Consider the following 20,888-nt stretch of genomic DNA (forward strand, 5'->3'; position numbering starts at 1 on the left):
ATGCATTATGGTCAGAAAAGATGCTTGGAATGATTTCGATTTTTTTGAATTTATCAAGTTTAGATTTATGGCCCAGGATGTGATCTATCCTGGAGAAGGTTCCATGAGCACTTGAAAAAAAGGTGAAATTCATTGTTTTGGGGTGAAATGTCCTATAGATATCAATTAGGTCTAATTGATCTAATGTATCATTTAAAGTTTGCGTTTCTTTGTTAATTTTCTGTTTAGTTGATCTGTCCATAGGTGTGAGTGGGGTATTAAAGTCTCCCACTATTATTGTGTTATTGTTGATTTCCCCTTTCATACTTGTTAGCATTTGTCTTACATATTGCGGTGCTCCTATATTGGGTGCATATATATTTATAATGTTATATCTTCTTCTTGGATTGATCCTTTGATCATTATGTAGTGGCCTTCTTTGTCTCTTTTCACAGCCTTTGTTTTAAAGTCTATTTTATCAGATATGAGTATTGCCACTCCTGCTTTCTTTTGGTCTCTATTTGCGTGGTATATCTTTTTCCAGCCCTTCACTTTCAGTCTGTATGTGTCCCTTGTTTTGAGGTGGGTCTCTTGTAAGCAGCATATAGAGGGGTCTTGTTTTTGTATCCATTTGGCCAGTCTTTGCCTTTTGGTTGGGGCGTTCAACCCATTTATGTTTAAGGTAATTATTGATAAGTATGATCCCGTTACCATTTACTTTATTGTTTTGGGTTCGGGTTTATACACCCTTTTCGGTTTCCTGTCTGGAGAATATCCTTTAGAATTTGTTGGAGAGCTGGGTTGGTGGTGCTGAATTCTCTCAGCTTTTGCTTGTCTGTAAAGCTTTTGATTTCTCCTTCGTATTTGAATGAGATCCTTGCTGGGTACAGTAATCTGGGCTGTAGGTTATTGTCTTTCATCACTTTAAGTATGTCTTGCCATTCCCTCCTGGCCTGAAGAGTTTCTATTGAAAGATCAGCTGTTATCCTTATGGGAATCCCCTTGTGTGTTATTTGTTGTTTTTCCCTTGCTGCTTTTAATATTTGTTCTTTGTGTTTGACCTTTGTTAATTTAATTAATATGTGTCTTGGGGTGTTTCGCCTTGGGTTTATCCTATTTGGAACTCTCTGTGTTTCTTGGACTTGGGTGATTATTTCCTTCCCCATTTTAGGGAAGTTTTCAACTATTATCTCCTCAAGGATTTTCTCATGATCTTTCTTTCTGTCTTCTTCTTCTGGGACTCCTATAATTCGAATGTTGGAGCGTTTCATATTGTCCTGGAGGTCTCTGAGATTGTCCTCATTTCTTTTAATTCGTTTTTCTTGTTTCCTCTCTGATTCATTTATTTCTACCATTCTATCTTCTATTTCACTAATCCTATCTTCTGCCTCCGTTATTCTACTATTTGTTGCCTCCAGAGTGTTTCTGATCTCATTTATTGCATTATTCATTATATTTTGACTCTTTTTTATTTCTTCTAGATCCTTGTTAAACCTTTCTTGCATCTTCTCAATCCTTGTCTCTAGGCTATTTATCTGTGATTCCATTTTGATTTCAAGATTTTGGATCATTTTCACTATCAATATTTGGGATTCCTTCTCAGGTAGATTCCCTACTTCTTCCTCTTTTGTTTGGTTTGGTGGGCAACTCTCCTGTTCCTTTACCTGCTGAGTATTCCTCTGTCTCTTCATCTTGGTTATATTGCTGCGTTTGGGGTGGTCTTTTTATATTCTGGTAATTTGTGGAGTTCTCTTTATTATGGAGCTTCCTCACTGTGGGTGGGGTTCTATCAGTGACTTGTCAAGGTTTCCTGGTTAGGGAGGCTTGTGTTGGAGTTCTGGTGGGTGGAGCTGGGTTTCTTCTCTCTGGAGTGCAGTGGAGTGACCAGTGATGGGTTATGAGACATCAAAGGTTTTGGAATAATTTTGAGCTGCCTGTATATTCAAGCTCAGGGGAGTGTTCCTGTGTTGCTGGAGAATTTGAGTGATATGTCTTGTTTTGGAACTTGTTGGCCCTTGGGTGGAGCTTGGTTTCAGTGTTGGTATGAAGGCAATTGATGAGCTCCTATTGCTTAATGTTCCCTGAATTCAAGAGTTCTTTAATGTTTTCAGGCTTTGGATTTAAGCCTCCTGCTTCTGGTCTTCAGTTTTGTTTTTACAGTAGCCTCTAGACTTCTCCATCTATACAGCACCGATGATAAAACATCTAGGTTAAAGATGAAAAGTTTCTCCACATTGAGGGACACTCAGAGAGGTTCACTGAGTTACAAGGAGAAGAGAATATGGAAGGGGTAGTTAGAGGTAACTGGAATGAGATGCGGTGAGATCAAAAGAGGAGAGAGCAAGCTAGGCAGTAGTCACTTCCTTATGTGCGCTCTATAGTCTGGCCCGCTCAGAGGTATTTACGGAGTTATACGGGGAAGAGGAGAGGGAGGAAGTAGACAGAGGTGACCAGGAGGATAAGAGAGAGGAATGAGAAGGAGAGAGACAAATCCTGCCAGTAACCAGTTCCTTAGGTGTTCTCCACCGTCTGGAACACACAGAGATTCACAGAGTTGGATAGAGAAGAGATGGGGGAGAAAAGAGACAGAGGCCACCTGGTGGAGAAAAAGGAGAGTCCATAGGAGAAGAGTGGTCAAGCCAGTAATCTCGCTCTCAGGTAAACTTGGGTAGTGAAGTTTGGGTTTTTAAATGAACAAAATTGACAACAAAAACCTAAGAGCAAAGGTTAAAAATCTAGAGTAGAGGTTGGATTTTCAAAAATACAGTATTAAAGAAAAGAAGCAGAAGGAAAAAGCAGGAAAGAAAGAAAGAAAAAAAAAACAAGAATTATTAAACAAACAAACAAACAAACAAAAAAAACCCCACCAACAACCATCCAAAGGCTATATATGGTGTTTGCCTTAAAAAAAAAAAAAGTCTTTTTTTTTTAAATAGTAATAATAGGTTATAGTAATAAAAATTAGAGGAGAAATAGAAGACTTAACAATTAAAAAAAAAGGTTAGAAAAAAAAAAGAAAAAAAAAAAGGAATGATTTTAAAAATAGTAAAAATATATCTGGCCCTTCTCTGATGTTTTGGGCCGTGTGGGATCACTTCCAAGGTGGTTCCCTCTGTTTAACTTCTTCCGTTTGCTGGTTTTTCAGGCTCACTAGTTCAGTCGCGCTGTGGGGAGGGGGGATGCTGCAAACAAATAGCACTGTCATGTGCTCACAGTGTCTCAGCCCCACTTGACCTGTCCCTTCTCGCGGCGCACAAACCGCTCCGGCTCTACGATGCTCAGCCGGGAACCGTCTGGGGCCGGCCCTAGGCTGCGTGCACTTCCCGGTCCAAGCCGCTCAGGTTTGGCGCTCAGGCTGCCCTCAGAGGCACAGATTCGGCTGGGACTGCGCTTTGTGCCCTTCCCAGGTCCGAATAGCTCAGGAGTTTGGCGAGCGTGATCGCCGCGGCTTGTCACCTTTTCTGTCGCTGCTGCTCAACTTTCTGGGTGGACCGCTGGCGTCCCCCGTGAGGCAGATTGTGACTGTCCAGCACCCCCAGAAGTCTTAGCAAAGGAGCCTGCTTGCAGTTAGGTAAGTAAAGTCTCTCCGGGTCTGCAATTGCCCCTTTCCAGTCCTTACGGCTCTGGCTGCCTGTCCCCGGCGGGGGATGGTCTGCAGCCGGCTTTTTCCGTTCCGTCCTTTGTTCTGTGCTCGGTCCTGGCGGCGTCTTATGTTCGAGCTTTTCGTGCTGTAGCTATCACACAGTCTGGTTTGGTAGCGCAAGTTAGATCGTTCTGGTTGCGCGTGGGGCGTTCCTGCCCGATTCTTACAAAGCACTGCAGCCCGCGCCTCCCGCGCGTCCCTGCCCTGCCCCCACTTCCCAATGGCGGATGCAGGCGTCTGTGCTGCTTTTCCGCTGGGGGAGTTACTGTTGGGCTTGTAATCTCTTGGTTTTAATTATTTCTTTATTTTTCCTTCCTGTTATGTTGCCCTCTGTGTTTCCAAGACTCGCCACAGACTCGGCAGGGAGAGTGTTTCCTGGTGTTTGGAAACCTCTCTTCTTAAAATTTCCTTCCCGGGACGGGCTTCCCTTCCCGGGACGGAGCTCCCTCCCCACCTCCTTTGTCTCCTTTTTCGTCTTTTATATTTTTTCCTACCTGTTTTTGAAGACAATGGTCTGCTTTTCTGGTTGCCTGATGTCCTCTGCCAGCCTACAGAAGTTGTTTTGTGGAGTTTGCTCAGTGTTGAAATGTTCTTTTGAGGAATTTGTGAGGGAGAAAGTGGTCTCCCCGTCCTATTCCTCCGCCATCTTTTCCCAACCATCCTACATCCTTTATATGACCTAAAATTCAAATAATCTATTAATCAGGTACTCTCACTTCCTTATCTACATATTTATTCCTTTGAATACAGTCAATCTCAGGTTGTTTTTTAAATGCTAGATTTGTTCATGCACTAAGGAAGGAAAAATGTAACTAAAAGCTATCGCCAGAAATATTAGAAAAGAGCTTGTTTCCGTACTGACACGTCATATAATGTTACCAGGTACGCCTCTGAGTTTACAAAGGCAGTGGAGGGGGTGGCATCATTCTACATCATCCTCTTTCTGGATCCCACCCTCTTCCATCTTTTTGCATAATGGGACCAAAATAAAAGAAAAATAGATTATATTGCCTGATGAGAACTATCATTAAAAGAACAAACTTATACCAAAACGCAGATTTTTCTAGGTAGGTGATAAAATAATCAGTTATGAGAAACTTTTCCTCCTCCTCTTGTCTCCCTGTACATTTTTTTCATCCCTGAGTAGCAGGTTGTCACTTCGTGTTTGCTTCTTGTTAAGTAGGCTTTAGGACTCTGTATATGGTCTGTGATGTAGGAAACATCTGCCTTTAATTTTCCTTTCTGTAATGTGACCAGGTGACTCTGGATTTCCACCACACTTCCTGTGTCCTAATTTCTCTTGCCAAGTGGAGACCCTGGACAGTCTCGTGTCTGTCCTAGGAGTTTATCCGAGGTTTTCCTGGAACATCCACTGAGGAAGTATCCAAAAGGAAATGGCAACCTTTTCTAGTAGAAGCTCTGCTGCATAGAGTTTTTTAAACCAGGATGATAGATTTTAAGGAAGAGTGTGGATTTTCTTTTTCTCTTTTTTCTTGTTTACAAAGAACTTTTCTTTAAAGTCTTTAAAAGTCATTGTTAAATAGGGCAGAATTGCATGAGTCACACAGGCAGGCAAGGAAAGAAGAGAATTGAAGGATGAATTCAGAAAGCTAAACATGGACTAGTAAGTTTTCCAGGAAGACAAACAGTAGAGGAAACTTGTCAAAGAGAAAACACAGCACACTTTCCCAGGGATGAAGGGCATGTCTCCAGGCTGCCTGGGTCCCGGGTACCCCGAGTACGGCGAGGGGGATGGGCAGGTGCAGAGAGGCTGCAAAGATACAGGGAACCCGGGGACCTCCAAGGGAAAAGAGCAGAGGTCACAACGGGCTTCTTTGTGGTGCCAGTGGAGCTAGAAGACAGTGGGACTCTGGAGAAAATTCTGGAGGGGGCATGAGCAGGGGATTGTCATTTTGTATTTTAATAAGTTTCTAAGACTATCTAGTTTCTAGAGTAATATTATGTGTTACTTCAAGAAAATAAAAATAAGCTTGAAGAGCAACAACAAGAACTATATTAGTCACTAGTCTTTAGGAGACTTGTTCTTTACTTATGATCTGAAATATTTTATGGCATGGAATCTGAACATGCCAAAAGTACTTTAAAAGTTGTCTTAATTTTTTTTTAAATTGTCCATAATTTTTTTTAATTTAAGGTTTATATGTAACACCTTTCCAATATGTACATTGCCTGGGAAGGAATTCATAGACTCGGAGAGGAAATAATGTAACAGAATACCTCTAATAAAAGTGCCCAGTCTATGAAAGACTTTATGTTAAGAAAATCAGAAGTACATATTGTGCGCTTCAGTCCACAGGCTTTTGACTAAACCATGAGCATCTTACAACCAGGGACCATGTCCTAGCCGTAGATCTTATTTTTTGATATCTAGCATAATACCTGGGATAAAAGAAGCATTAAAGTTCTCAGTTGAAAATTAAAATTGTTCTCTTTGTAACTGAGTACATACCTGTCTTTTGGTCAGAAATACAGACATCATCAGCTAATAGGACATAAATTTGCAAAATCAGTCTCTGGATATTTGCAGTGCTTCAAGCTGAAACTGCCACATGTTCAACATTTTATTATCCCTTACTCTGTCCTGGCATATCATGGACACTTTTTTAGAATGCTGTGATCTTTTCATGCTTTTTTTGTTGTTCCGTTGCTACTTCGTGGCAGACACTTTGAGACTCCATGGACTGCAGCACATCAGGCTCCTCTGTCTTCCACTGTCTCCCGGAGTTTTCTCAAATTCATGTCCATTGAGTCGGTGATGCTATCTAACCGCCTCATCCTCTGCTGCCCTATTCTTTTGCCTTCAATCTTTCCCAGCATCAGGGTCTTTTCCAAAGAGTTGGCTCTTCACATCAGGTAGCCAAAGTATTGGAGTTTCAGTTTCAGCATCAGGTCTTCCAATGCATATTCAGGGTTGATTTCCTTTGGGATTGACTGGTTTGATCTACGTCCAAGAGACTCTCAAGAGTCTTCTCCAACAACACAGTTCAAAAGCATCAATTCTTTGGCACTCAGCCTTCTTTATGATCCAACTCTCACATCTATACATGACTACTGAAAAACCATAGCTTTGACTACACAGACTTTTTTCAGCAAAATGATAGCTCTGCTTTTTAATATGCTAAGTTTGCCATAGCTTTTCTTCAAAGAGCAAGCATCTTTTAATTTCATGGTTGCAATCACTGAACACAGTGATTTTGGAATCCAAAAAAATAAAATCTGTCACTGCTTCCACTTTTTCCCCTTCTATTTGCCATGAAATGATGGAACTGAATGCCATGATCTTAATTTTTTAAATGTTGAGTTTTAAGCCAGCTTTTCCACTCTCCTATGTCACCCTCATCAAGAGGCTCTTTAGTTCCTCTTCACTTTCTGCCATTAGAGTGGTATCATCTACATATGTGAGGTTGTTGATATTTTCCCCAGCAATTTTGAGTCCGGTGTGTGATTCATCCAGCCTGGCATTTCACATGATGTACTCTGCATAGGGGTTAAATAAGCAGGTTGACAATATGCAGCCTTGTTGCACTCCTTTCTCAATTTTGAACAGTCAGTTGTTCCATGTCTGGTTCTAGCTGTTGCTTCTTGACCCACATAGTTTCTCAAGAGACTGGTATGGTGGTCTGGTACTCCCAAGACCAACTCTTTCAGAACTTTCCACAGTTTGTTGTGATCCACACAGCCAAGGGCTTTAGCATCGTCAATGAAGCAGAAGTAGATGTTTCTCTGGAATTTCATACTTTTACCAACAAATAACTTCTAATCATAAAAATTAATCCTCCTGTATTGCTATATATACAGCAAAGGGAGGAGTAAATTTTAGCCCTTTTTGTCTTTCTAGGTTTTCTACATGAAAGTCTCTCAGTTGCATCCGACTCTGCGACCCCATGGACTATATAGAATGGGATCATGACATTCCATACATTCTATACATGGACAGGCCAGAATACTGGAGTGGGTAGCCTTTCCCTTCTCCAGGGGATCTTCCCAACTCAGGGATCAAATCCAGGTCTCCTGCATTGCAAGTGGATTCTTTAACACCTGAGCCACCAGAGAAACCCAAGAATACTGGAGTGGGTAGCCTGTCCCTTCTCCAGAGGGTCTTCCTACCCAGGTATTGAACCAGGGTCTCCTGCATTGCAGGCGGATTCTTTACCCTCTGAGCTCCCAGGGAAGCCCACATTTTCTATGTAAACTTGTTCTATAGATCACTTTAGGTTGACTATAGAAGAAAGATATAAACCAGAAAAGATTTATTCTGGTTACTATTTCCTTGATTCATTCAATAGATGTTCATTGAACACAGTTATACATCAAACCCAAAGTTTTCAACCTTTTTGTGTTAACATCTTAAGATCGTGCCGAAGATCCTGTTCTTACATGTTGCAGTAAATGCCACCTTTCTTAGGTGCTGACTTGACATTATGCCGGTTGCATCTGATTAACATCACTGTGTGCTACTGTGTATGGGTCATGGTTTGAAGTTTAGCAGCACACCAGTGATGTGCTGCTTATTGGTTGGGAATTACCAGAGGCTTAACTTATAAAGAGACAGATTCTAAAGATAGCATATGGTGAAAACCTGTGAATAGGCAGAATTACCACTAAAATTCCATTAATTGACAAAGCTGCCAAATTAGGTGCCACGATGGTACCATCTCTTAATAAGAGAGTTTTCCATCTACTGTTAGGAGAGAGTTCTGTTCTTCACTGAACACCAGATGCTTATCAAGGTGACATTTTGTATGAAAAATTCCTATTTTTAAGCATCAGAGCCAGACACTTTTGGCAAGATGTGCATACAAGATGTAACAAACAAGCAGAACAAAGCCAGCAGTGAAATTATTTCTGGGGATTTGCTTATTAGTAGATTGTAGGTGGGATCACCTGTGCTATGCACGCTGTTGTGTTTCTCCCTGTGAGTAGGATTGAGTTCTCAGTAGTTCAGTGAGCCTGTGACTCCCACGAAGCTGCACTGTAAAACCAAGTGGAAGATCATCGTGTCTCTCCTTGAGAAGTTTACAGTGTAATTAGGAAATCAAGACATGCATATGTGGAAAAAAAGAAAAAACAAAACGTTGGAAAGGATGGGGCAACATATTCTAATCTTAAATGTACTTTAGTTATTAACAGTAAAGTTAAAAGCCTCTGCTAGGATCTTTGAACACTTTTGTGAGATTTCTTTTTTAATAGAGCTAAAGAAATATGAAACTGCAGAGCCACTGATCACCATGCCCATTTGGTGAAAAACATGGGAAGGATGACCTAAAGGAGCAGGGATCTGTGTTCTCTGTGGGGAAAGTACAGTGCTCAAGAAAGCCTGTAGATCTGCTTTGTTCTCTCGGCTTTATTATTGCTTCAGCTTCAAAAGAGATTAGGTACATGTGAAGCATGCATTGTAAAGCTCAGAATGGTTGTAAGTTGTGAATAATAATTGCAACTGAAATGTGAATGGTCAATTATTTGAATTTATAAGGTAGGGTTGTGATAACTACTGGGCAGCTCAACTGGTGTTGGCAGGGCATCTCCAAAAAATTGTAGCTGGATATAATTAAGGACTCCAGAAACTTGTGTACTGGGAAGTAGGGCAGAAAAATTGAGCCTACTTTTCCTTTTTGGCTGTGTGGGCTCTGCATTGCAGTTCTCGGACTTCTGTGAGTATAGCGTGTGTGCTTAGTTGCCCTGCAGCATGTGGGACCCTAGTTCCCACACCAGGGACCATATACGCTGCACTGGAAGGCAGATTCTTAACTGCCAAACCGTTAGGGAAGTCCCAGATGTGCCAAGCACTGTGCTGTATATTTTATGTAGGTTTTTGTGTTTTTTTTTTATGGTCATTCAGTTTTAGAAACAAGCCAAAAGATGGGCATTGGTGTCCATATATTACAGATAAGAAATAATTCCAGTAAGTGAGTACATAGGCTGAACTTACACTCCAGTATTCTTGCCTGGAAAATTCCGTGGACAGAGGAGCCTGGCGGGCTACAGTCCATGGAGTTGCAAAGAGTCAGACACGACTGAGCAACTAAGCATGTGCACAAATAGGAAAGGCTGCTGCTGCTGCTGCTGCTAAGTCGCTTCAGTCGTGTCCGACTCTGTGCGACCCCATAGACGGCAGCCCAGCAGGCTCCCCCGTCCCTAGGATTCTCCAAGCAAGAACACTGGAGTGGGGTGCCATTTCCTTCTCCACTGCATGAAAGTGAAAAGTGAAAGGGAAGTCGCTCAGTCGTGTCCGACTCTTCGCGACCCCATGGACTGCAGCCCTCCAGGCTCTTCTGTCCGTGGGATTCTCCAGGCTAGAGTACTGGAGTGGGGTGCCATCGCCTTCTCCGAAGCAGGCCTCTGGCTGGCTCCAGATTCTTTCCTTTCCCCACTAAAGTCACAATGCCCTGGAGTTACATCATGCATCCTGTTTGCTTTCTCTCTACCTGTGTGTTGTTCATGCTCACAGCTACACTGTCAATAGAACTCATTTCACAAATTTTATAGCAGGTGAAGTATATCAGTGAAACTCATTCAAATATGTACTCTTTTTTTGTCATGAAACCAAGAATATAAATAAAGGTTGTACAAATGACTTTCTTTTCTTTAAAACGACTTAATAGAAAAATAACTTGATATAACAATGTTATGTTATAGATCTCAGGGTTATAGTTGAGCTGTCAATGTTATGAAAAAGTGAATGAACTCAGGACTCATAACTTTTTGTAAGGCTTTCACAGTATTATTAATAATAGAAGTATTTTGTAGTTTTGTTATAGCTTTTAACTTTAGTAAAAACCATTCTAATTAGATCTCAATAATTTTTCTTTACTAATCTTTATTTTCTAAGTCTGAAGAAGGAACTCATTCCCCTTGCCATGCCCAAACTTTATGGAAGCTAATTAGAGTTTTAGAGCTAAAACATAATTTGTTTTCATTAGTTTCAGGTAACTACACTTATTTTTTCCATTCCCCACAGTTTATCAGATTTGGCCATACATATTGTGATCATAATATTAACTTAGACACTTTTAAAATGGCATCATAGCTTTATATTTGTCTTAGTGGTAAATGTTATTTACTAACTCATACTTTATTTCCCCATTACATGATAGTGTTTTAATCTAGCAGGTAATGTAGGGTGATAAAAAATTTAATGATACACACAAAAGATGAAAGCACAAGTATTTTTGTTATTCTATAACACTATTACTTTCTGTTTTAAGAGAACAATACAGGTTGGCCCAATGCTCTGCTTATAAAAGTATATATAATGATTTTTTTCCTGCTATACAGCAAGTGAAGGTTTACTGTGGTCCTGAAATGAATATCATTTAAAAAAAGCAGTGCACATAAACACCTGACTTGGTTTATAAACACCTGACTTAAAAAGGTTATGCTCATAGAATGACTGACTTCTTATGTTCCTTCTTAGTAAGACTAATTTTTTCACCTGACATGGTGACAGCACCACTTTTCAAAGGCTGTTCTTGGTGCTAGAAATTTCTCTTCTTTCTTCTCTTCTAATAGCTGCCTTTGTCCTGTCCCCTCAGACCGAGCCTCCACTCCCATCCCCATTTGATCCCATTGCTGCCACCATCAGCTTGACAACTGGAAATGGCAAGGCCTTCTTTCCCATCCATATAAATACCGTTACTCTATTTTGTTGTCATTGGCTTACTAGTTCAACTGAGGGTAATTTTTCTCTTTTTAAAAACATAACATAATATGTAGTATGAATTTCGGATACCAACAGGTGTGAAGAGCATGCATTTGAACCATTGCAGTGAACACTTTGTCTTGGGTGGCCCTACACGCAAGGCTCATACATGGCTCATAGCTTCATTGAGTTATGCAAGCCCCTTCGCCAGGGCAAGGCAGTTATCTGTGAAGGGGAGGCCTGGCATGCTGCAGTCCATGGGGTCACAAAGAGTCAGACACAACTGGGTGGCTGAACAACAACAGAGCCATTTGGGGCTGTCACAAGTGTTGGGGGTAGGGGACCGTATGTTTTTAGCTTCTAGCGGGTATAGGTCAGGAATGCTGCTAATCGTCCTGTTACACACAGGATACCCCCCACGCCTGCCCCTTTAACAAATGTTGATAGTACCAAAGTTGAGAAAACTTTCATTAATTTCTATTCAAGCATCAGCTCTGTGTCTTCCTCATAGCTCCCAGGGCTCAATTTAGACACCCCTCCTCTGAGCTCCCATAATACCTTGCATAACATTTTTTTTGTCACATTCTGTTTATATGTTTCATTTGCTGATCTTGCCAAGAAGACTGCATATTTCTTGAGGGAAGAGATTATGTATTATCAACATTAGTATCCCCAGTTTGTGGCAGAATGCCAGGTACATAGCTAGAGCTTCATAAGTTAATAAAGATAGTTTTGAATAAGGCATCCTAGACTACTCCAGGGTCTTTCTGGCCCTTTCAGAAATCTAGTCTTGCTCATTTTTATCTTCTTTTTCCTAAATCTCATTACTTATCTTTTAAAATATTAACATGTCAGTCTTATCATCCATAAAAATGTAGATCTTTCCACAATTCGAGACATATAACACCAGCATTCCAGGATTCATTCATGAGCTCATGAAAAGTCATAGCATCATGGCTGGTGCCTACAGAGTAGCTAGAGTCAACAGTGTCTGTTCTAGGGAGATGTCCCAAACACATTCCTCCTTGTTTTTGAAACAATTTGCTGTCATATCCCTGACCATGCACTCTTAGTGTTTAACCTGACTGGTCATGCTGGCGTCAACAGTTCCCTCCAGCATGTTCCCACGTCCTTCAGCGTGGCGTCTGCATTCCAAATCCTTCTTCTCTCTTACCGTGGCTTCTTCATATGCTGTGCTTAGATCATGCGCAGCTGTCACTTCACTCCTGCTTTCCTTCTCACGTTCTTCAGGCTCAGTCAAGATACATGTCCTATGTTAGATGCCACGATCGAGTGATGTATGCCTTCTCTGCACTCAGAGCACGTTGTGCCCACCCCTGTATACTATGAATAGCAGAGCACCTCTGATATTTGTCTTTCTCACCAAGGTCAGAGCCTGTGCTGTCAAGGCATGTCTGGTGCCTGATACATGATATACATGCAATAAATATTGAATGTACGAGCGAATGGATGGGACAGACTACCTCTTTCAACCTGCAAAAATCACACCAATCTGGTTAAACCTTTCTACTGGGAGGTAGAGATGAATCCATCCAAATGTTGAGAGCCTTCAGAGAAGATGTTACCATGAGATAAAGTTTATATTCAGTGGCAGCTTTATGAAGTTGACTGGAGGGCTGTATCTCTGGATCACATTAACTCAACTCCTTGTTAAGCTGATGTCTTTATTGACTGGTACTTTAATAATATGCCCATGGCATGTATTGAGGGTTTTTATAAATAATGCATTTTTAGAGATATTTTCAGTTCCCTCTGAAGACAGAGAAGCTCCCAAAACCCATGTGGTGATGATGGTGGCACCTGCAGGCATCATTCTCATTTGTTTACCAAACAAACCAAATCCAGCAGCTCCTGGATTTGTGGAAATGGTTTTTTTCCTTAGCAAAGTGAGGGGGAGGGAGAGGGATGGATTTAAACCTAGGAACAAACTGTTACTTTGAAGGTTGTGTAAATATTTTTTAGAATCTGTTTTACTGTTATATTAATAAATAAAATGTGACCCCAAATAAGGAGAGGTTGGGTTTTCTTATATGAGATTAAGAATGACCATTTGTTGTTGTTGACAATATTACAACGTCATACTTAGCAAGTTTTACTTTGTTCTTTCCCGTATCTACAGAATCTGTATGAAATCTGGGGGGCAGGCTTTATACCTAGAAGTAATTTGCCTACATATTGAACTTTGTGGAATACTCAGAAACGTTTACCCACCCACCCAAGCCTGAATTAGAGACGTTTGGACTGTAATCAGACTGCAGTGAGTTCACATCTGCCTCTGCCACTTTCCCTCATGTTGGGGCTTCCCTGATAGCTCAGTTGGTAAAGAATCCGCCTGCAATGCAGGAGACCCTGGCTTGATTCCTGGGCCGGAAATGTCCACTGGAGAAGGGAAAGGCTACCCACTCCAGTATTCTGGCCTGGAGAATTCCATGGACTGGATAGTCCATGGGGTTGCAAAGAGTTGGACACGACTGAGCGACTTTGACTTTCTGTCGCTTTCCAGCTGTGTGACTGAAGCCCTAACCCCTAAGCCTGTTTCCCCCTCATTTTCAAAATTATGTTTGGCACACATGATAATAAGCTATTCTCATCATTATATTCATCACTGGAATCTCATTATGCTGAGAAACTCATTTTTAAAATGCAATTTTCTTTCTTAAAAGCACCTCTTAACCACTAAGCAAGGTTCTGTGCAAAAGCAGCAGGAAACAGTGATCCTACAGCACAGGCCAAGAGGGGCTTTGGGGGGAAAGTGGGATGAAAAGATGCAAGGGGACCCCCAGAGTCCTGGAGGAAGAGAAATCCAAAGCAGCAGTCAGGCCTGAGACAGTTCTCTCAGACCCAGACTTTTGGTTCTCCTCCTCAGGATCCAAAAGCCATTTCCCCAACCCTTCATTTTCCTCTGGAAGATCCATGATTCTCATACTCTGGACTGGGTTATCTGCTGCACTGAGAGCAAGGACTCCTGGTAATAGGGCAGCAGTGCTTGAAAAGCAGAAGGCAAAAGATCTGGGTCAGCTCTGCCAGGGGCCAGGACAGGCTTATAAGATTAAAATGGAGTGAAGATGCACCTCTGCAGTCCTGTGTTTTGTCATGGAGAAGTCGGTCTGGTCTCAGGTTCTGTCTGAACAGCAGAAATCAGAGGAGAGCAAAGTAAGCCTCGAGGAAAACAATCTCTTAAAAACATAAAGTGTTAGGCCTACTCACTATAGGCTATCAGACCCCAAAGTGAAAACTTGTCAAGGTTTATATGTGTTGTCAGATGTTTTGTGATGCCCCCAAAGATTATGAACAAACAAATCATGCTCACAGCAACTTGTATTTAATAAACACACACTTCATTCCAGGCATTGTATCAAATGCTTCCATACAGCAGTCCCCAACCTTTCTGGCACCAGCAATCAGTTTTGTGGAAGACAGTTTTTCCATGGACCCGGGGCAGGAGAGGGTGGGGTGGGGTGGTTTGGGAGTTTTTCTAGCATATTACATTTATTGCACACCTTATATCTATTATTATTCCTTCAGCTCCACCTCAGATCATCAGACACTAGATTCTGGAGGCTGGAGTCAACTGCTTTAATGGTTTCTCCCTCTTATGCTTCACAGCAACCTAGTGAGGGAGTTGAGTTATCTGTGCTTCTATATGTGAGGAAATAAGGTTCCTTGGAGAAGCTAAGGAATTTAAACCGCACAGAGTTGCACCAGCTGGCAAGCGGAGGTTCTGGAAGTGAGTATGGGCAGTTGGATCCACAGCAGGCTCTGCTGCCCCTTTCTTTAATCAGAGGTCAGGTGACTATGCCTGCCGCTCCGTGGCGGCTCTCCTACCTGGGTGTTCCCCGCTGGGGCAGGAGCCTGAACTGTGCTGAGCAAGATTCCCATAAGGTCTTCTTTTAAGGCTATGGAGTGGCGCCTTCACCTGTAGCCTGGGCTCTGCAGAAAGGTGGAGATAAGGGGGCATCTGCAAAACCACGAGTTTTTCAACCACAGCTACATTTGAGGTTCAGAAACTGCATTGTATGCACCGCACAGCCTGGAGGCTACTCCAGCATCTCCCAAAACTGATTCCCATGGACCTGCATTTGACCAACCACTAAAGGAGAACTTTAAACCAGAAATAAGATGTTGGTTGGTTTCTGGATCTAGCCTAAACATGATGCTGCAAATCTTGAGAATTGTAGAACCTGAGCTCATCTCAGTCAGAATTCGATTTTATAACAAGGTTTCCAGCGCCCCCACCTTCCACCCCAACAGCAGCTTGTGGGATCCTAGTCCACCAACCAGGGATTGACCCCTCACCCTTGCTAGTAAAAGCACAGTCTGAAGGACTGGACCACCAGGGAATTCCTGACACACATTTTAATTTCAATGTTAACATACAGAAAAATACACGAAGTATACAGCTCCATGAATTATCACTCCCACTCAGCACTCTAGAGGCTGCCCTAACAAACTGGGTGACTTACGACCGAAGTGTGTTGTCTCACAGTTCCAGAGTCTAGAAGACTGAAATCCAGCCTGTCAAGAGGGGTCGTTCTTCCCCTGAGAGCCACAGGGGAGTCCTCCCTTGCCTCTTCCTAGCTTCTGGGGGTCTGCGGTGTCTTCGCATTCCTCAGCTGGCAGCGGCTTCCCATCTCCCCGTGTCACGCAGCACTTTCCCTGTCTGGGCCTCTGTCTTCATGTGGGCTGCCTGTAAGGACACCAGTAACATTGGAATCAGGGGCCCACCCCACTCTAGGATGACCTCATCTTGGCTGTAGTAATGACATCTGTACCGACCTTATTCCCAAATAAGGTCACTCTCTGAGGTACTAGGGATTAGGAATTCAACATATTCTTTGGTTGGAGAGGGGAGAACAGTTTAACCCTAACACCCCCTACCATGTTCCACCCCAGTCAATATGCCTTTCTCCTTTACATAGATAACAAAGTGTCATCAGTTCAGTGCAGTCGCTCAGTCATGTCTGACTCTTTGCGACCCCATGAATCACAGCACACCAGGACTCCCTATCTATCCATCATCATCTCCTGGAGTTCACTCAGACTCACGTGCATCGAGTCGGTGATGCCATCCAGCCATCTCATCCTCTGTCGTCCCCTTTTCCTCCTGCCCCCAATCATTCCCAGCATCAGAGTCTTTTCCAATGAGTCAACTCTTCGCACAAGGTGGCCAAAGTGCTGGAGTTTCAGCTTTAGCATCTAACATCCTATAAAATCAGTGGTATTAAATAAGGAGATTACTACATGTAGACATTTGATTATATCCATTATACCCTGCCTGGACACATGTTTCTTAAGTACTGATTCTGATCCTTTTCATTGCTAATATCTAAGTCAGCATGATGTTAACATGCAGTCTCTCCAGTTTTGCACCGAGAAGTTTCTTCTCAAAAGTTCGGTCAACCTACTTGTATTTTAGTGCTGTTATTAATATCACTTCTATGTCACCATATATCAATCTTTATTCAAGTAGTTTTTTACAGAAAGCCTTCAAGAACCTTTATTTAAAAATAAATATTGCTGAAAATACTATATTTTTAATTATGGTCCTACCATCATGATATTGGAGACCTCCTGGAGTGGTTTTTTTTTTTTCTTCCTTCTCTGGTATAACAGTATATGCTTAAAAGTATTCCTCCCATAAACTGAACTGATATAACATTGTATCTTCTTAAAGTTTTATCTTATCTATCTAGCACGGGGATTTATATAGATTACTACAGGCATAAACTTTTAAAAGAGCACAAACTGGAAAATAAGTATAAATCTTTTAAAAAGCATTAAACAAACGAGGAATTTTTAAACAAGTATTTTTTCCTTAATCGTATGATTAAAATTTCAGGGTTGTATATTTTTTCTAAATGATTCCAAAGACAGTCCAGCTGGTTTGAATAAAGACAAGAAACAAATGAACAAGCAACCGTACAAACTAGTGTTAATAGTATTACCCTTTGCAGCCAGATGGTTTCGACCAGTAAGATGAGGCTCACAAGGTTTCTGTGACTCAGCCAAGATCGCATAGTCAGGGGCAGCCAGGACCAACCAGCTACTGAGCAAAACCCAGAGCAAGCAGAAGACTGTTCTTTCTAGGTAGTGATGTTTGTAATTCTAATCTTAGGAAGAAGCGCTGTTGGTCTCTAGGTCAATAAAAAAGTAAAGGTGAAAGTGTCAGTCGCTTAGTTGTGTCTGACTGCGACCCAGTGAACTGTAGCCCCCCAGGCTCCTCTGTCCATGGAATTCTCCAGGCAAGAATACTGGAGTGGGTAGCCATTTACTTCTCCAGGAGATCTTCTCGACCCTGGGATCAAACCCAGCTCTTGTACATTGTAGGCAGATTCTTTACCATCTGAGCCACAGCAAATTGACTATAAAAATGATCTATTTTGATGTGATGTAGAAGACAGGAATTCTAATGTCAAAACACAAAAGAGATATAGCAGGTCAAAATTCTTTTGGGCACCATGTAATTACTACCTGACTTTAACCTATGTCCAGAATTTTACTGGAAGATTCTCTGTGCAGAAGTATGAAAACCATTTTAAGGGCTTCCATGGTAGCACAGTGGAGAAGAATCCACCTGCCAGTGCAGGAACACAGGTTTGATCCCTGGTCCAGGAAGATTCCACATCCCGCAGAGCAACTTAACCCATGTGCCACAAGTACTGAGCCCATGTGCTGCAGCTGCTGAAGCACAGCTAGCGCCTGTGCTCCACAGAGGCTGGAGAAACCTGTGCACCACAACGAAGAGTGGCCTCCGCTTGCTGCAACTAGGAAAAGCCTGCACAAAGAATCAAAGACCCAATGAAACCAAAAATGAAAATAAATATTTAAAAATATTTTTTTAAAGTTTTAAGGCAAAGTTTTACTTCTGCTAGCCTCCTCAGTCCTCATAAAGCATCTTAAATAGCAGAGGCAATTTTTTTTTTTTTGGTCATATTGCAAGACGTGCAGGATCTTAGTTACCTGAGCAGGGATCGAAACGTGGCCCCCTGCAGTAGAAGTGCAGATTCTTAACCACTGCACTGCCAAGGAAGTCCCTCAAAGGCAATTTTTAAACTTGTTTAATTTGTGTTTTATAAATATGATAGTCCAGTAACTAATATATCAAACTGGCTGCTTGCAGCTATTTGCATCCCAGGAATGATCTGGCATTATAAATGATTCTGCTTTAAAAAGATTAATGAATGAATGTGTAATAACTTTTTTTTCTTTCTTTTTCTAGCCAAGGACCCTTGTCATCAATTAGAGCAGTAATCAAGAGATGTAAGTTTATTTTTCCTGCTCTGTATTTTCCACTGAAATAATTTTAAATGATGATTTAGATTTCCAGCAAATGATTGTATTTGATGAATCTTACAAATAATCTGACAAGAGTAGCTTCTCCTAAGGAGTAATAAACCATTTCAGACAAGCAGCTAGGTTTTCAAGATTATTTTCAACTTTTACTTATAAACCAGTTCCTGAGAACAGTATTTTTCTTTTAGAGAACTCACCTATTTTTAACAAATGTATTATCTAGTCAATTTTAATGATCTAATATAAATTGTAACTATTTTCCATAGGTAGAGACATCTGATGGGTTTCAAAAACATCAGATCCTGTACTTTTTTACTGATTTGCTTCCATGCTATTTTTGTTTAACTCTATAAATGCTTATGGAGTTCCGCTTACGCTTCCACATGCATGACAGAAGTACTGTAACAGAACTCTCTCTAAAATGGTGCATTCATACTTCCTGACTTTACTTCTTGGTTAAAGCTTTAAAATTTGCTGTTGGCACAAGAGTTCAACATTCTTTTCAGTAAAAGGCTTTGCAAACATCTCTTTTCCAAATAGAACACGGATGGTGTGTGCTCAGTCACTCAGTCATGTCCAACTCTTTGTGACCCCATGGACTGTAGCCCACCAGGCTCCTCTGTCCATGAGATTTCCCAGGCAAGAATACCGAAGTGGGTTGCCATTTCCCTCTCCAGAGTATCTTCCTGACCCAGGGATCGAACCCACATCTCTTGCATCTCCTGCATTGGCAGGCAGATACTTTACCACTGCACCACCTGAATTAACCTGAATTATTTAAAAAAAAAAAGATAAGAAAGGGACATTAAATGTTCTTTGCATTATTTGAGCTGAGGTCACCATCCTGAGGAGAAGTATCCTGTTTTTAAAAAACATAACTTATAATATTTAGCATGAATTTAGGATACACACAGGTGTGAAGAGCATGCATTTGAACCATTGCAGTGAATACTTTGTCAGGTGACAACACAGAAAAGTATTCCACATTTCCCATATTTAATTTTTTGATGATGGTCATGAATTATAAAGGTGTGGGAATGCCACAGTGGATGTTGGTGGGAATTCATATATGAAATGAAAAGTTTATAATAGCTGTACATGCCTTAGAGCCCTTGGGGAAAGTGAGGGTGATGGGGCAGGAAAGGAATCTAGAAAGAAGAATAGGATTTCGAAATTAGGTAAGAGTTTCTTGCTAAAGGTATCAGTTCAGTTCAGTTGCTCAGTTGTGTCCGACTCTTTGCGACCCCATGAATTGCAGCACGCCAGGCCTCCCTGTCCATCACCAACTCCCGAAGTTCACTCAGACTCGCGTCCATCGAGTCAGTGATGCCATCCACCCATCTCATCCTCTGTCGTCCCCTTTTCCTCCTGCCTCCAGTCCCTCCCAGCATCAGAGTCTTTTCCAATGAGTCAACTCTGCGCATGAGGTGGCCAAAGTACTGGAGTTTCAGCTTCAGCATCATTCCTTCCAAAGAAATCCCAGGGCTGATCTCCTTCAGAATGGACTGGTTGGATTTCCTTGCAGTCCATGGGACTCTCAAGAGTCTTCTCCAACACCACAGTTCAAAAGCATCAATTCTTCAGTGCTCAGCTTTCTTCACAGTCCAACTCTCACATCCACACATGACCACTGGAAAAACCATAGCCTTGACAAGCTAAAGGTATAACTTGGGGTAATTAAGGTTATCTGTGTGTAAGCAAAACCCTGGAAGTAGCTCAATATTTAGGAAGGTAGTGTTGACAATCAATAGAAAAGGTGGGAGAAAAAATGAAACAAAAAACCAAGAAATAGAGAAGGTGAAAAAGACAGAATCTTGTGAAACATCGGTATCTGAGATCAAGCCGTGCCTTTAAGGTTCTGTAGAGCTAGAGAGATGTGATCTCCTCTCACAGGAGTCTCGTCTGCCAACTCCTGCCTTTGTTCTCTGACTTCTTACCTTGCCTCCCTGTTGGATTTCAAGACCTCTTTTGGGGGGGATTTGTAATCCATACCTGATTTCCTATAGATCCTCCAGGATGGATCTTGCTTACCCTGAGGCCTCTGTACCATGCAAGGCTTAGGAGAGGCTGGCTAAGGAGGAAGGGGCCAAAAAAAGCTGAAAAAGAAGGATGCCAGTAATAGACAAACTCGGAGACAGCTGGATGTTAGTGGCCAAGGAAGGAGAGGTTTTCAAAAAGAATGAGTGAAAACCGCAGACAGCTCTTACTGCTGCAGCAGGTGAGGTGACAGGTGGTGAGACTAGGGTGTGTGTGGTGGTCAAGAGGCCAGAAGTGAACTTTGAGTAGATAGGT

At 41.7% G+C, this 20,888-nt stretch overlaps 1 protein-coding gene across 1 annotated transcript in view; it reads left to right on the forward strand.

Moving 5' to 3' along the window:
• SH3D19 (SH3 domain containing 19) overlaps window positions 1-20,888 on the forward strand; it is a 121,404-nt gene that overhangs the window by 29,355 nt on the left and 71,161 nt on the right. Inside the window, exon 2 of the mRNA XM_068990012.1 lies at window positions 18,523-18,563. The gene's annotated coding sequence lies outside the window, so the exon portion shown is untranslated. The remainder of the gene's footprint in view (window positions 1-18,522; window positions 18,564-20,888) is intronic.

The sequence above is a fragment of the Capricornis sumatraensis genome, chromosome 17, assembly GCF_032405125.1.
Source record: "Capricornis sumatraensis isolate serow.1 chromosome 17, serow.2, whole genome shotgun sequence".
NCBI lineage: Eukaryota > Metazoa > Chordata > Mammalia > Artiodactyla > Bovidae > Capricornis > Capricornis sumatraensis.